The sequence below is a fragment of the Rhinopithecus roxellana genome, chromosome 7 (assembly GCF_007565055.1).
Source record: "Rhinopithecus roxellana isolate Shanxi Qingling chromosome 7, ASM756505v1, whole genome shotgun sequence".
Lineage (NCBI taxonomy): Eukaryota > Metazoa > Chordata > Mammalia > Primates > Cercopithecidae > Rhinopithecus > Rhinopithecus roxellana.
This window is the reverse complement of record NC_044555.1, coordinates 18,416,072-18,429,094: the sequence shown is the minus strand read 5'-3', so window position 1 is coordinate 18,429,094 and position 13,023 is coordinate 18,416,072.

Here is a 13,023-nt window from a genome sequence, read left to right as displayed (position 1 = left end):
CCATCCTGGCTCACACGGTGAAACCCCGTCTCTACTAAAAATACAAAAAACTAGCCGGGCGACCTGGCGGGCGCCTGTAGTCCCAGCTACTCGGGAGGCTGAGGCAGGAGAATGGCGTGAACCCGGGAGGCGGAGCTTGCAGTGAGCTGAGATCCGGCCACTGCACTCCAGCCTGGGCGACAGAGCGAGACTCCGTCTCAAAAAAAAAAAAAAAAAAAAAAAAAAAAAAAAAAAAAAAAAGAAATTATCAGACAAAACCAAATTTATAAACATCTTACACAATTAAGGGCCTGTATTATTCAAAAATGTCAAAGAATTAATCCCAGTGACAGGCTAAGGAACTGCTCCAGATTAAAGGTGAATAAAGACTCATGATAACTAAATTCAATGTGTGATCTCAAATTGGAAAAGTAAGATTTTTAAAAAAGATAATGTTAAGACAATTGGACAAATATAAATGTAAGATGTTTTGTAGATAATGTACTGTGGCAATTTTGAATTTTATTTTCTATTTATTTATTTATTTTTATACTTTTCATGTGCAGAACGTACAGGTTTGTCACATAGGTATACATGTGCCATGGTGGTTTGCTGCACCTATCAACCCATCATCTACATTAGGTATTTCTCTAATGCTACCCCTCCCCCCACTCCCTGACAGGTCCCAGTGTGTGACATTCTTCTCCCTGTGTCCATGTGTTCTCATTGTTCAACTCCCACTTGTGAGTGAGAACATGCAGTATTGGGTTTTCTGTTCTTGTGTTAATTTGCTGAGAATGATGGTTTCCAGCTTCATCCATGTCCCTGCAAAGGGCATGAACTCATCCTTTTTTATGGCTGCATAGTATTCCATAGTGTATATGTGCCACATTTTCTTTATCCAGTCTATCACTGATGGGCATTGGGTTGGTTCCAGGTCTTTGCTATTGTGAGCAGTGCTACAATAAACATACATGTGCATATGTCTTTATAGTAGAATGATTTATAATCCTTTGGGTATATACCTAGTAGTGGGATTGCTGGGTCAAATGGTATTTCTGGTTCTAGATCCTTGAGGAATCACCACACTGTCTTCCACAATGGTTCAACTAATTTCCACTCCCACCAACAGTGTAAAGACTTTCCTAGTTCTCCACATCTTCTCCAGCATCTGTTGTTTCCTGACTTTTTAATGATTGCCATTCTAACTAGCATGAGATGGTATCTCATTGTGGTTTTGACTTGCATTTCTCTAATGATCAGTGGTGATGAGATTTTTTTCATATGTTTGTTGGCTGCACAAATGTCTTCTTTTGAGAAGTGTCTGATCATAGCCTTAGCCCACTTTTTGATGGGAATTTTTTTTCTTGTAAATTTGTTTAAGTTTTTTGTAAATTCAGCTATTAGCTCTTTATCATATGGATAGATCGCAAAATTTTTCTCCCACTCTGTAGGTTACTGGTTCACTCTGATGATAGTTTCTTTTGCTGTGCAGAAACAGAGCACCTGGGGGAAGGGGCAGCTGTGGGTGCAGCCTCAGCAGACTTAAACATTCCTGCCTGCTGGCTCTGAAGAAAGCTGCAGATCTCCCAGCACAGCACTTGAGCTCTGCTAAGGGACAGACTGCCTCCTCAAGTGGGTTTCTGAACCCCATGCCTCCTGACTGGGAGACACCTCCCAGCAGGGGTCAACAGATACCTCATACAGGAGAGCTTTGCCTGGCATCTGGCAGGTGCCCCTTGGGGATGAACCTTGCAGAGGAAGGAACAGGCAACAATCTTTGCTGTTCTGCAGCCTCCGCTGGTGATACAAAGGCAAACAGGGTCTGGAGTGGACCTCCAGCAAACCCCAGCATACCTGCAGCAGAGGAGCCTGACTGTTTTTGCATCTATGTTTGCTAGAAATTTGACCTGTAGTTTCCTTTTTTTTTAGCTTCTTTGTCTGGTTTCGGTATTGTAGTAACCTTGGCATCATAGAATGAGTTAGGAAGAATCCATCCTCCTCAATTTCTTGGAAAAGTGTGATGTTAGTTCTTTAAAAGTTTGGAAGAACTTGTCAGTGAAGCCAACTATTCCTAGAGTTTTCTATGTGGGGAGGCATCTTGTTACTGATGTAATCTCATTACTCATTATTAGTCTATTCAGATTTTATAAACATATATAAACCAAACACTGGAACACCCAGATGTATAAAGCACATATTATATGTAAGTCAAGGAAAAGATTTCAATACTCTACTAGTTGAAGACTTTAACATACTCCTCTAAGAATTAAATACATAATCTAGGCAGAAAATTAAAAAAAAAGAATAATTGGATTTAAACTCCTCTTTCACCCAAATGAACCTCATAGACATTTATGGAACATTATATCTAAGAACTACTGAGTATACATTTTTTATCAGCACGTGGAACATTCTCCAGAATTTTACACTGTAGGTTAAGCCACGAAAAGGTCTCAACATATTAAAAAAATTAAAATCATATAAAGTATATTCTAAGACCACACGGAATAAAACTAGAAATAAATAGCATGAGAAACTTTGGAAGCCATATAAATATACATAAATTAAACAACAGAGTTTTGAATAACCATGGGATCAATAGAGTAATTAAGATAGAAATCAAAAAATGTGTTGAAACAAATCAAAATGGAAACACAACATACCAAAAGTTGTGAGATACAGCAAAAGCAGTGCTCAGACTAAAATTTATAGCAATAAATGCCTACATTTAAAAAAGTATAAAAGATTATGAATTAGCAATCTAACAATGCACTGCAATGAACTAGAAAAACAAGAACACACCAAGCCCAACATTATGAGAAGAAAATAAATAACATAGATCAGAGCAGGACTAAATTAAGCAGACAATAAAAAAAAAAAACCAGAAGATTCATAAAACAGAAAAGATGGTTGTTCAAAAAGATAAACAAGATGGATAAGGTGGTAACTAGAATAGCCAAGAAAAGAAAAAGAGAAGGTTCAAATAAAGAAAATGATAAATAAGTGGGTGTGCTACGCAATTCTTGCACTTCTAAAAAGAAATACATGAGATGGTAATTTCTAAATAAAAGAGGTTTAATTGCCTCATTATTCTGTAGGATTTACATGAAGCTCGGTGCCAGCCTCTGCCCAGGTTCCAACAATTCTACTATTGGGTATCTACCCAAAGGAAAAAATATATATACCAATGGGATACCTGCATTCTCATGTTTATTGCAGCAGTACTCAAAAAAAAAAAATAAAAAAATAAAAAAAAAAAATAAAAAATAAAAAAAAAAAAAGATATGGAATCAATTCCTGGTTTAGTCTTGGAAGAGTGTAAGTGTCCAGGAAATTATCCATTTCTTCTAGGTTTTCTAGTTGATTTGCGTAGAGGTGTTTATAGTATTCTCTGATGGTAGTTTGTATTTCTGTGGGGTCCGTGGTGGTATCCCCTTTATCATTTTTTATTGCGTCTAGTTGATTCTTCTTTCTTTTCTTCTTTATCAGTCTTGCTAGCGTTCTGTCAATTTTGTTGATCTTTTCAAAAAACCAACTCCTGGATTCATTGATTTTTTGGAGGGTTTTTTGTGCCTCTATCTCCTTCAGTTCTGCCCTGATCTTAGTTATTTCTTGCCTTCTGCTAGCTTTTGAATGTGATTGCTCTTGCCTCTCTAGTTCTTTTAATTGTGATGTTAGAGTGTCAATTTTAGATCTTTCCTGTTTTCTCTTGTGGGCATTTAGTGCTATAAATTTCCCTCTACACACTGCTTTAAATGTGTCCCAGAGATTCTGGTATGTTGTATCTTTGTTCTCATTGGTTTCAAAGAACATCTTTATTTCTGCTTTCATTTCGTTATGTACCCAGTAGTCATTCAGGAGCAGGTTGTTCAGTTTCCATGTAGTTGAGCGGTTTTGAGTGAGTTTCTTAGTCCTGAGTTCTAGTTTGATTGCACTGTGGTCTGAGAGACAGTTTGTTATAATTTCTGTTCTTTTACATTTGCTGAGGAGTGCTTTACTTCCAATTATGTAGTCAATTTTGGAATAAGTGTGATGTGGTGCTGAGAAGAATGTATATTCTGTTGATTTGGGGTGGAGAGTTCTATAGATGTCTATTAGGTCCGCTTGGTGCAGAGATGAGTTCAATTCCTGGATATCCTTGTTAACTTTCTGTCTCGTTGATCTGTCTAATGTTGACAGTGGGGTGTTGAAGTCTCCCATTATTATTGTATGGCAGTCTAAGTCTCTTTGTAAGTCTCCAAGGACTTGCTTTATGAATCTGGGTGCTCCTGTATTGGGTGCATATATATTTAGCATAGTTAGCTCTTCCTGTTGAATTGATCCCTTTACCATTATGTAATGGCCTTCTTTGTCTCTTTTGATCTTTGATGGTTTAAAGATGTTTTATCAGAGACTAGGATTGCAACCCCTGCTTTTTTTTTTCTCCATTTGCTTGTTATATCTTCCTCCATCCCTTTATTTTGAGCCTATGTATGTCTCTGCATGTGAGATGGATCTCTTGAATACAGCAGACTGATGGGTCTTGACTCTTTATCCAGTTTGCCAGTCTGTGTCTTTTAATTGGAGCATTTAGTCCAATAACATTTAAGGTTAATATTGTTATGTGTGAACTTGATCCTGCCATTAGGGATGTGGAGAAATAGGAACACTTTTACACTGTTGGTGGGAGTGTAAACTAGTTCAACCATTATGGAAAACAGAATGGCAATTCCTCAATGATCTAGAACTAGATGTACCATGTGACCCAGCCATCCCACTACTGGGTATATACCCAAAGGATTATAAATCATGCTGCTATAAAGACACATGCACACCTATGTTTATTGCAGCACTGTTCACAATAGCAAAGACTTGGAATCAACCCAAATGTCCATCTGTGACAGACTGGATTAAGAAAATGTGGCACTTGTACACCATGGAATATTATGCAGCCATGAAAAAGGATGAGTTTGCGTCCTTTGTAGGGACATGGATGCAGCTGGAAACCATCATTCTTAGCAAACTATCACAAGAAGAGAAAACCAAACACCGCATGTTCTCACTCATAGGTGGGAACTGAACAATGAGATCACTTGGACTCGGGAAGGGGAACATCACACACCGGGGCCTATCATGGGGAGGGTGGAGGGGGGAGGGATTGCATTGGGAGTTATACCTGATATAAATGATGAATTGAGGGGTGCTGACGAGTTGATGGGTGCAGCACACCAACATGGCACAAGTATACATATGTAACAAACCTACACGTTATGCACATGTACCCTAGAACTTAAAGTATAATTAAAAAAAGAATAAATAACATTGATAGCCTACTAGCTAGACCGATAAAGATAAAATGAGAGAATATTCAAATAAATTTAATGAAAAATGTTAAAGGAGGCCTACGGAAATAATAAAATAAAACCCTCAGACCACCTCTATACAGAAGATACATTATTGGAAACATACACCCTCCCAAGACTGAACCAAGAACACAGATAATTCCTGAATAGAATAATAATGAGATTAGAAACTGAATTAGAAATAAAAAGCCTACCAACCAGAAAAATCCCAGGATCAGATGAATACAATGCAGTATTCTAACAGATGTATAAAGAAGAAGTGATACTATTCCTACTGAAACTATTCCAAAATATTAAGGACAGACTCTTCCCTAACTCATTATATGAGACAAGTAATATTGTGATATCAAAACCTGGAAGAGACACAACAACAACAACAACAAGAACAGCATGGAAAACTTCAGGCCAATATCTTTAATGAACAAAAATGCAAAAATCTTCAACAAAACACTAGTCAAACAAATACAGCAGCATATCAAATATCAAATATCTAATCCACCATGATAAAATAGGCTTTATTTTTGGGATGCAAGGGTGGTTCAATATACACAAATCAATACATGTGATTCATCACATAGACAGAAATAATAACAACCACATGATCATTTCAATACATGCAGAATAGGGTTTTGACAAAATGCACCATCCCTTCATGCTAAGAACCTTCAACAAACTAATCATTGAATAAACATACCTCGAAATAAAGCATACCATCAACACACGTTTATTACAAACCACAGTCAACATACTGAATGGGTAAAAGGTGGAAGAATTTCCTTTGAGAATTGGAACAAGACAAGGATGCCTACTCTCACCACTTTTATTAAACATAAAACTTAAAATCTTAGCCAGAGCAATGAGGCAACAACAAAATAAAAGCCATCTAAAGAGGAAGAGAGAAAGTAAAATTATCTCTGTTGAAGATATGATTCTGTCCCTAAAGATTCCCATAGTCTCTGCCCAGATTTGATAAAATTGTCAACAAATTTCAGGATACAGAATCAATGCAGAAAAATCAGTAGCATTTTTTGTACAACAAAAAACTTCCAAGCTCAGAGCCAAATAAAAAACCCAATACTATCCATGATTTCAACAAAAAGAATAGATAAGTAGAAATACAGCTAACCAGGGTGGTGAAATGTCTCTACAATGGGAAATACAGAACACTATTGAAAGATATCAGAGATGACACAAACAACAAAATTATGCTCATGTTCACTGCAATTAAATTATGCAATCTACGTTCATGGATAGTAAGAATCAATATTGTTAACATGGTCATACTGCCCAATGTCATTTACAGATTCAAGGTTATTTCTACAAAGTTACTAATACTATTCACAAATTAAGAAAAAAATCTAAAATTCGTATGGAGCCATAAAAAGCCTGACTATTCAAAGCAGTTCTAAACAAACAAACAAACAAGCTTGAGGTATTATGCTACCCAACTAACCTATACTACAAGACTATAGTAACCAAAACAGCATGGTTCCACAACAAAAACAGACACACAGATCAATCGAACAGAATATAGAACCCAGAAATAATACCTTTCATTTACAACCATCTGATCTTCGTCAAAGTCAATGAAAGAAGCAATGGGAAAAGAAACTTCAGTTCACTAAATGATGCTTAGATAACTGGCTAGCCCTATTCAGAATATTGAAACTGGATCCATCACTTATACTATATATAAAAATTAACTCAAAATAAATTAAAGACTTAAATGTAAAATGGATATAAACTCCCTGGAAGATAACCTAAGAAATATCATTCTGCACATAGGTTCTGGCAAGGATTTCATGAAGGGGAATGCCAAAAACAATTGCAACAAAACCAAAATTTGACAAATGAGACCTAATTAAACTAAAGAGCTTCTGCAAAGCAAAAGAAACTATCAAAGAAACTATCAAAGAATCAACAGACAACTTAAAGAATAGAAGTATTTGCAAAATATGAATCCAACAAAGTTCTTATACTCAGAATATATAAGGGACTTAAATTAACAAGCAACAAGCAAACATACATGTCGATGTGTTACCCAACCACTGAATTATTGCATCAAATTATAATTCTGTATTAAATTATTAAAGAAATTACCACATGCCTTGCGACAATGGCTGAACTACGAGTAGTGTATAAGCATTACCTGTTTTCTGCAACCTCACTAGCATTGGTTATTATTTTAACTTTTTAAAATAACCATTCTAACAGATGTAAGATGGTATTGCATTGTGATTTTTATTTGCATTTGTCCAATGATTAGTGATATTCAGAATATTTTTCAAATACTTCTTGATCACATGGATGTCTTCTTTTGAAAAGTGTTTGTTTGTGTCCTTTGTCCAATTTTAATGGGGTTGCTTGCTTGTCTTCCACTAACATTGGGATTGTTTTTTCCTTGTTCGTCTGTTTTCTCCAGGTGCGATGTTAGGTTGTAAATTTGAGATGTTCCTAACATTTCAATGTGGGCTTTCAGTGCTATAAACTTCCCTTTTGACACTGCATTAGCTGTGTCCCAGAGATTCTTATATGTCATAATTTTGTTTGCATTAGTTTCAAAGAATTTACTGATTTCTGCCTTTATTTCTTTGTTTACCCACAAGTCATTCAGAAGAAGGTTGTTTTTATTTATTTATTTATTTATTTATTTATTTATTTATTTATTTTATTATACTTTAAGTCCTAGGGTACATGTGAATAACATGCAGGTTTGTTACATATGTATACTTGTGCCATGTTGGTGTGCTGCACCCATCAACTCGTCAGCACCCATCAATTCATCATTTATATCATGTACAACTCCCAATGCAATCCCTCCCCCCTCCCCCCTCCCCATGATAGGCCCCAGTGTGTGATGTTCCCCTTCTCCAGTCCAAGTGATCTTATTGTTCAGTTCCCACCTATGAGTGAGAACATGCGGTGTTTGGTTTTCTGTTCTTGTGATAGCTTGCTAAGAATGATGGTTTCCAGCTGCATCCATGTCCCTACAAAGGACGCAAACTCATCCTTTTTTATGGCTACATAGTATGCCATGGTGTATATGTGCCACATTTTCTTAATCCAGTCTGTCACAGATGGACATTTGGGTTGATTCCAAGTCTTTGCTATTGTGAATAGTGCCTCAATAAACATAGGTGTGCATGTGTCTTTATAGCAGCATGATTTATAATCCTTTGGGTATATACCCAGTAGTGGGATGGCTGGGTCATATGGTACATCTAGTTCTAGATCCTTGAGGAATTGCCATACTGCTTTCCATAATGGTTGAACTAGTTTACAATCCCTCCAACAGTGTAACAGTGTTCCTATTTCTCCACATCCTCTCCAACACCTGTTGTTTCCAGACTTTTTAATGATTGCCATTCTAACTAGTGTGAGATGATATCTCATTGTGGTTTTGATTAGCATTTCTCTGATGGCGAGTGATGATGAGCATTTTTTCATGTGTCTGTTGGCTGTATGAATGTCTTCTTTTGAGAAATGACTGTTCATATACTTTGCCCACTTTTTGATGGGGTTGTTTGTTTTTTTCTTGTATATTTGTTTGAGTTCTTTGTAGATTCTGGATATTAGCCCTTTGTCAGATGAGTAGATTGCAAAAATTTTCTCCCATTCTGTAGGTTGCCTGTTCACTCTGATGGTAGTTTCTTTTGCTGTGCAGAAGCTCTTTAGTTTAATTAGATCCCATTTGTCAATTTTGGCTTTTGCTGCCGTTGCTTTTGGTGTTTGAGACATGAAGTCCTTGCCCATGCCTATGTCCTGAATGGTACTACCTAGATTTTCTTCTAGGGTTTTTATGGTATTAGGTCTAACATTTAAGTCTCTAATCCATCTCACATTAATCTTCGTATAAGGAGTAAGGAAAGGATCCAGTTTCAGCTTTCTACTTATGGCTAGCCAATTTTCCCAGCACCATTTATTAAATGGGGAATCCTTTCCCCATTTCTTGTTTGTCTCAGGTTTGTCAAAGATCAGATGGCTGTAGATGTGTGGTATTATTTCTGAGGACTCTGTTCTGTTCCATTGGTCTAGATCTCTGTTTTGGTACCAGTACCATGCTGTTTTGGTTACTGTAGCCTTGTAGTATAGTTTGAAGTCAGGTAGCGTGACGCCTCCAGCTTTGTCCTTTTGACTTAGGATTGTCTTGGCAATGCGGGCTCTTTTTTGGTTCCATATGAACTTTAAAACAGTTTCTTCCAATTCTGTGAAGAAACTCATTGGTAACTTGATGGGGATGGCATTGAATCTATAAATAACCTTGGGCAGTATGGCCATTTTCACGATATTGATTCTTCCTATCCATGAGCATGGTATGTTCTTCCATTTGTTTGTGTCCTCTTTCATTTCACTGAGCAGTGGTTTGTAGTTCTCCTTGAAGAGGTCCTTGACATCCCTTGTAAGCTGGATTCCTAGATATTTTATTCTCTTTGAAGCAATTGTGAATGGAAGTTCATTCCTGATTTGGCTCTCTGCTTGTCTGTTACTGGTGTATAAGAATGCTTGTGATTTTTTGTGTGCTGATTTTCTTGATGTCAGGGCTGAGCAAGGAAAAAGTCACGACCACGAGATGGCAGTAGCACACAACGTGCTTTATTTGGGTCGTCCTTTGAAAGGTTTCAGGAGAGGGGAACTTCCCACACAGCAGGAGACCTTCCAGAGAAAGGTAGCAGCAAGAGGCCAGCACCCAGAAGAGGAAGAGTTCAAGGCAACTTCCAATGAAGAGAAGAATTGGACAGGAGGCTTATGTGTCTATGGGATGTTACTCAGCAGCCTGGTGTGGAGTCTCTGGGTCAGAGAGCTTCCATGGGCATCAGAGGCTTGAGGCTTCTTTCCAGTCCCAGAGTATATCCTATCTATGGCTAGCAGATGCTGTGTCTAGTTTTACAGAGGGTGCAATGTGGATGGGTTCCAAATGGCTAAAAGTGTGCTTATTGAGGGCCATATTTAAAGCAATTGATGTGTAAACATTTGATTTTAGTTCCAATGAGCTTTGAGCTAATGGTCTTAGCTGTCTCTGAATATAGGTGACAGGATACACAGCACCATCTAAAGATATTAACACACTTATATAACAGTCCATGCCTTGGCCCAATGTTGTTCTACAATCTAAGTTGTATGCTATTTCATGGCATTTGAGGTGGGATCCAGCGATGAAGCGTCCTCAAGACCCAGAATGCTATAAGGCTACAAATTGGATTTTAAAGCCAGTTCTCAGCCAGTCTGCCCACTTGGGCAGTCATTAGAATAGATTAGAAAAGGAGACAATTTTGATTTTACCAATCCGTTTAGACAATAGAGTGGCATTTATATCCCCTTTGGTAAATGACCCCAGCTATCTGTAAAACTTAGTGTTATCTACACACATGCAGCAAGATAATTTTAGCAAACACACAGCCCTCTTGCTCTCTGCTCCCTTCAGCAGTCAAATACCTGACCTATGGCTATGCAGTTATCTCACATCATGGCCCCTGAAGTACAGTGAGATTCCACAAAGAGTTTCGGTCCTTGGGCTGTTTATCTAATTTGTGTGGGTAATTCCTTCAACACGGCTATCTGTGTTTCTCTTAATTGTGGTGTGCTGTTCCACACACATACTGTTCCTACTGTACCATGAGGAACTATTTGGAAAGCTTGTTTGTGACACTGGGGAGTCGCAACTAGTGTGGTTTGGTGGTGGCACGTACTTGGGGAAGGGGTTCCACTGTTGAATAAAATTCTACTGGAATTTTGCACCAATCCCAAGTACAGGAAATATTCTTCAGAGTTGGATGAGGAGAAGATTGTAATATGGAAACCATTTGATTCCTTTACAGGACCACCAGGCTCCCTCTGCTGCCTGTGTTCTCTGTGTTCCACTGAAGGGAAGTTCACGTGGCTTCGTGAAGTTCCAGAAGTTCCAGATTGTGTTAATAGGAACAGAAAATGATATAGTCAAGCAAGCTTGTGTTATCCACCTTGCATTCAGCACCTGGGTTAACTAAATTTGTTGTGGGCTCAGCCCATCATTGTCTATACATTTATGTGAGATAAGCCTCTGGATAAGATTGTTGATTGTCAATGGTTAGGGGAACAGGCTTATCTAGATAAGTGAGGTATGTGATGCAGCATGGCCAGGGAAGAAGTATTACACTATTTTCTAAAATCAGGTTGGCAGAAGCAAGCCCTGTATTAGGTTAGATTTACCATCTTATATGTTGCTATGGCAAAGGCAATAGGCACATTTGGTGTAGTTGGCAATTGTATGTTCCTCCTTGCTGTGACTGTTGTGCGTTGTGCTTGAGTTTCCTGACGATTGCCAATAGTAAATAGCATTAGTGTGTTCCCATGAGTGTGGGATAGGTTTTGTAGGTGCTCTTGGCAGTCCAAGAAGAAAGTTGTTAGTCTAGCCACACACCAAATTAGATCCTGAATTATAAGGCACTCGCATACAAGTGAACAAAACAGGTGAACCAAGTTTTTTTTTTTTTTTTTTTTTTTTTTTTTTTTTTTAATCCATTTCTTCTAGTTTTTCCGATTTACTGGAATGCAGTTGTTCATAGTAGCCACTAATTTATTATACTTTCCATTTCTGTGGTATCCATTGTAATGTCATATTTTTCATTTCTGATTTTATTTATTTGTATCTTCTCTCTTTTTTTCTTAGTCTAGCTAGAGGTTTGCCAATTATGTTTAACTTTTCAAAAAACCAACTTTTTGTGTCATTGATATTTTTTATTGTTTTCTTCATTTCAATTTTATTTTTTAATGCTCTGTTCATTATTATTGCTAGTCTTTAAGTTTTTTTTATTATTATACTTTAAGTTCTAGGGTACATGTGCCTAATGTGCAGGTTTGTTACATATGTATACTTGTGCCATGTTGGTGTGCTGCACCCATCAACTCGTCAGCACCCATCAACTCGTCATTTACATCAGGCATAACTCCCAATGCAATCCCTCTCCTCTCCCCCCTCCCCATAATAGGCCCTGGTGTGTGATGTTCCCCTTCCAGAGTCCAAGTGATCTCATTGTTCAATTCCCAACTATGAGTGAGAACATGCGGTATTTGGTTTTCTGTTCTTGTGATGGTTTGCTGAGAATGATGGTTTCCAGCTGCATCCATGTCCCTACAAAGGACACAAACTCATCCTTTTTTATGGCTGCATAGTATTCCATGGTGTATATGTGCCACATTTGCTTAATCCAGTCTGTCACTGATGGACATTTGGGTTGATTCCAAGTCTTTGCTATTGTGAATAGTGCTACAAGAAACATATGTGTGCATGTGTCTTTATAGCAGCATGATTTATAATCCTTTGGGTATATACCCAGTAATGGGATGGCTGGGTCATATGGTATTTCTAGTTCTAGATCCTTGAGGAATCACCATAATGTTTTCCACAATGGTTGAACTAGTTTACAATCCCACCAACAGTGTAAAAGTGTTGCTATTTCTCCACATCCTCTCCAGCACCTGTTGTTTCCTGACTTTTTAATGATTGCCATTCTAACTGGTGTGAGATGGTATCTCATTGTGGTTTGGATTTGCATTTCTCTGATGGCGAGTGATGATGAGCATTTTTTCATATGTCTGTTGGCTGTATGAATGTCTTCTTTTGAGAAACGTCTGTTCATATCCTTTGCCCAGTTTTCGATGGGGTTGTTTTTTTCTCATAAATTTGTTTGAGTTCTTTGTAGGTTCTGGATATTAGCCCTTT